This window comes from Amaranthus tricolor, chromosome 1, assembly GCF_026212465.1.
Source record: "Amaranthus tricolor cultivar Red isolate AtriRed21 chromosome 1, ASM2621246v1, whole genome shotgun sequence".
Classification (NCBI taxonomy): Eukaryota; Viridiplantae; Streptophyta; class Magnoliopsida; order Caryophyllales; family Amaranthaceae; genus Amaranthus; species Amaranthus tricolor.
Window position 1 is genome coordinate 2,806,225 of NC_080047.1, and position 5,005 is coordinate 2,811,229.

A 5,005-nucleotide genomic window follows, 5' to 3' on the forward strand; every position below is an offset into this window, starting at 1 on the left:
TTTTCCTTTCCATTTCATTTTTGTTTTTGGGTTGGGGTGGGGGCACACATGACACCTGACTTACCAGATTGCCTTCATTGTGGTGATGAAGAATTGTGAGCCATTGGAATTAGGGCCAGAGTTCACCATAGACAAGACTCCTAATAAATAATACTTTCAGGTCAAAAAAGATATGGTGATCAATAGATAGATTGACAGTACGCTAGTTTCGTATCCACCAACCAAGTCAGAAGTGCAAAAGATAACATTACATATGAATATAAGTGATAGACCTGATGTGAATGTTTTATTTTGAAGTTCTCATCATTAAAGGTACTGCCCTATGTTGATTCCACCCTTGCCATCACCATCAGTAATATCACCGTCTTGAATCATGAACCCAGGAATTATACGATGGAAAGGAGTTTTCTTATAATGAAGAGGTTTGCCAGTGGTCCCTATCCCTATCCCCGTCTCACCTGCATTCAGGAGCAGGATTGTAGCCTAGCAGAACATATACTTTTAGGAAACCAATTATGTAATGAGAACGGGAGTCTGAAAATTAGGTAATAATAAACTTACCAGTGCAAAGAGCCCTGAAATTTTCTGGAAAAAAAAGGTCCAACAACAAACAATTAGAATTGATTGAGAAACAAAAAAGAAGCAACAAGTATATCAACATCAAAAGCAATATAGTGACTTGAGAGCAATGACATTTGAGTAAAGTTTGATAAATCTCAAGATATAGAAGACGCTGAGTTAAATAGACAAAGCATAACAATTCAGTTTGAATATATAAGCTGCCTACATAATATTTCAGTAAGAACACAAAAGCAACTTGCCCTCGCGTTTAGCATGCATGAATCCAGGAGATTTTCGACATATTCGCTAATCTTTTCGCGAATCCAAAAGAGCGAATAATGGTCGGTTTTGGGCTATCTCTAGGCCGTTTTAATCGAATCTACTGTACTAACTATTATTTTTACAATAAACATGAGATGAGTAACGAATTAGACTTCATCCAGCATTTTAGAACAAATTCTCCAGCAGACACTAAAAAGTGAATTGCAAAATAAATTTTGACTAAAATAGACAGAAATACTCTGCGTGAAGGCAGAAAGCATCAACATTGATGAGGCGAAGAGTCGAGGAAATGTGAGAATGCATTAAAACATTAATGAGATATACAATACAAGTGATGCACAAGAATGGTCGGTCCCTAGTAGAGTAAATATGTTGCAACAATGCTTGAGTCAACAAAATGGATCAATAGACTATTGGAAAAACGCATCATGTCGAATCAAACCCAAACTCGGAAGTGGACGATGTAGCAAAAGTGATATCCATTCTAACAGAGAAACATGAATAATTTTAACCACCAAAAACGACAAGCACAATCACAGTAGATTTTTGATTTTGTTCAAAAGAATAACTATAACCTTTTCACCAATGAAGTAAGCAAAATTCATCTTCACACCAGTATCGATTTTGCCACACAAACCTCTCAACCTTCCTAGAAGACCAAAGGAAGATGAACAAAGAACAGAAGGAAAAAGCACCAAACAAAACCAACAAGTTCAAAAGGGCATAGATAAGAATTACATACCTAATCGTTGATCATCCATATCGACATCCAAGAACACTTGGTGAGTAATTTCAGGTTCCTCCTCATCCTTCTTGAAGCCCAGCACATGAAAGAGAAGGGAAATTTGCTCAATGCAAGCAACAGCCAACAGAGAACAATTGATTTATGAAATCACAAATTCTCAAATTAGATTGTCTCACGATAACAGTATACCTATTGGGCTGACCCAATGTATACTTACAGTTTTAAAGTGATCACTTATAATTTTAAAGTGATCACTTACAGTTTAAGTGATTACTTTATAGTTTTAAAGTGATCACTTATAATCTTAAAGTGATCAATATAACCTCAAAGTAATCACTACTCCTTAGTCATCTGTCCATCCCTCAACCAAAAATTTTCTCATTGTCTAACCATATACACTAACCACCAGCAAATTGACACAAGCACTTGAGGCCATTTTGGGTGAATTGTGCATTCAGCCATTCGTAGATCCAGGTAAATAATGCTTACCAGTACACATCAACTGACAATTCGCAGAATTCCATGTGTTTAAGCCAACGAAAGGAAAATGCAACAATAAATGCAGAAGAGTAAGAACAAGCTAATATAACTCAAAACTACTTGTTCCCGAAGTTTTGCTCACCAAGTACAAAAAGTAGTGCAAAGCATTAGATCAAATCACTAATCTATTAACACATTATATGTTGTACGACAGCGGTAGCAAGGTCGATGAACAATAATAAAACAATAAGAAATTTAATGCAAACAATAAGAAAATGACACAAGAGATTTAAGGTGGTTCACTATCGATGTGATAGCTACGTTCACCGACACCGAGATCAAATAATTTCACTATGATCGCAAAGAATTTACAAGATGAATTACAATCACACTCACAAATTATAATGGCTCTCTTGTGATCTCTCTTAATTTATGAATCAATCATTATTAACCCTAAAATGGGAGTTTATATACTGGTGCCCGATAAAAGGAAGTTATTACATAATAAACGCAAAGTAATCGTCCCGAAAGACACCTCCCGTAAAAAGAAACCGCCATTTCGCTAGCAATGTACAACTACGCGAGCCGCGAAATGAAGACAGAACGCACTCCGCGCCCATAGACCTGGACAACAGCTTCTCCGCGCCCCCGGACTACCTTTTTGACCCATATTCATCTTCTTCAATGGTACTTGCTAGTTTAAGTCACCATTAACAACATTATAGAATCTCCCAATATGTTGTTCAGGTTCCTAAAACTGGCTTCAAAAAATATGTCATTCATCTTTTCATTGCTAAATCACAATAGTTTTCCAGATCACGATTCACAACAACTTGAAAACCCTAAAAAATTCAAAATGCAACATGCATAGCGCAACGATTAAATCACTAACTATAAATAGAAAATTCTGAGCAAGAATATAGAATTTGCAACATGCTACAAAAGTTTTTAAATTTTGGCTTCAAATTCAACAAATACTTGTGTGTAAAAGATTAAGCATGAGTAATTATGATAAAAAAAATTCAAAGAGGCTAAATTAATATCAATCTGGAAAGAATTGTTTGGATGTGCAATTAATGTTTATGCGGCTCAATGGGGATAATAATGAAAGAGTACTGTAACAAGTAAAGCGTACTCTACAAGTTTTCAAAAATTACACCAAAATAGAAAACCGTCAAAAAGATTGATGAAAGAAGTTACTAAGCTTTCCTAGGAAAGGAGGAAGAGACAAAAGTACCCAGATCTTGCGTGTTCCCAGAAAGGACAAAAAGTAGCTAGATCTTGCATGTTGCCAGATTAGAGGGAAGGTACCTAGATTTTTCATGTTGCCAGAAATTCGAAAAATAAAGATTTGTTTGCAAACGTCCGAGACAAGAGACAGCCAGATTTTTCATATGCTAGATACTAATAGTGAAGAAATAAAGAAGGAAAGTCTGCTTGATTTTTACATAGATTCTGGAAAGTGAAATTTTCTGAGCCTGAGTTCAACTCAAAAAGACAGACCCATAAATTCTTGAGATGGAATTTATAGGTTTGGGGGGGCAAATTGTAAGTGTAAAAGATTAAGCATAGGTAATTATGATTAAAAAAATCCAAAGAGGCTAAATTAATACCAATCTGGGAAGAATTATTTAGACCAGATAGTTATCTGGCAACAATCATCTGGGAAGGTCAAAAATGGACATTGTACGTATGTAGTAATATTAGTGTATGGGAAGCTCACTAGTGGATGGGAGACAATGTCAACCGTGGATAGGCATTTCAAGGTAGTAACACATATGTCCAAAAGGGAAGTGAAGAATAAGATACAGTAGAATAAATGAAGGATTGACACGTCAAAAGCAAGCATAGTGGCATGCAAAAAATTATGGAGATTAGAGAAATTCAAAAGAATGTTTTACAAGCACAATCATGAGCTATAAATACGGATGAAAGAGCACATAAATGAGGTAACTTGAATTCTTCATCATTAAGAGAATAACACCAAAAAGAACTCAAAGTAATTTATTGCTAGGGAGCTATTACAGCTGAACTTCAAAGACCTACTTTGATTTTCAGAAGAACATTAATAGCATAAATACAAACTTGAGAATAATATGCAACTATTTTGATCCATCTTCAAAAGAACATTAGTCAGATATTATAAAGACCTCACGTCTAAATAAGTCCTAAGTAGTAATCCACCTTATAGCCACAGTGCTCTTGGAAGGATCTATTAGGCAAACTTGTCTTATATTATTACTGACTTGGGCGTCGGAGTAGGTCCCCAGGAAAAACATTCTGAACTTTGCTAATCCATTGTTGCTTTTTGCAGGAAACATCATCTTTTTGAAAGATCGTTTAGCACAACTTGGCAAAGCATTAAGAACAAGACATCTACCAGCACTTGAGTCCATTGATAAAACATTAATCAAGGACTTAGGTTCACAATTAATTGTTCCATAAATCAAAAACAGGAACAACTTGTTTCTATCTTCATGTCTTAACGATGCTAGACAAAACCCAAATCTAATCATTCTCAATATAATTATGGAGCAGACCCACTAGTGCAACGCACTAAAGCAAATCACTAGATAAAAATTTGTGAGCACAAATAAAGGATTTTGCATGTTTTAATGAGTTAATAGTTTTAATAGAGGATCACAAATAATTATAGTCAATCAATAAATATTACATGTTTTTATGAATTAATTGTTTCTCTATATATCTAGTAAAATATCAAAAGTTTTCCTATCAATAATAGAAAAAAGACGGAAAAAACAGTGTGACACATATTTTAAGTCGCTTGTTTATTAGTATATTTTATTGATCAGAGTAAATAATTAATTATATTGATTCGTCTCAAGATGAGCTAAACTCATATAAGATGAACTAAATGATAAAGGTAATAATAAAAGTAATAATTTAATAACAATTATATAAGTAGTTATAGATCTC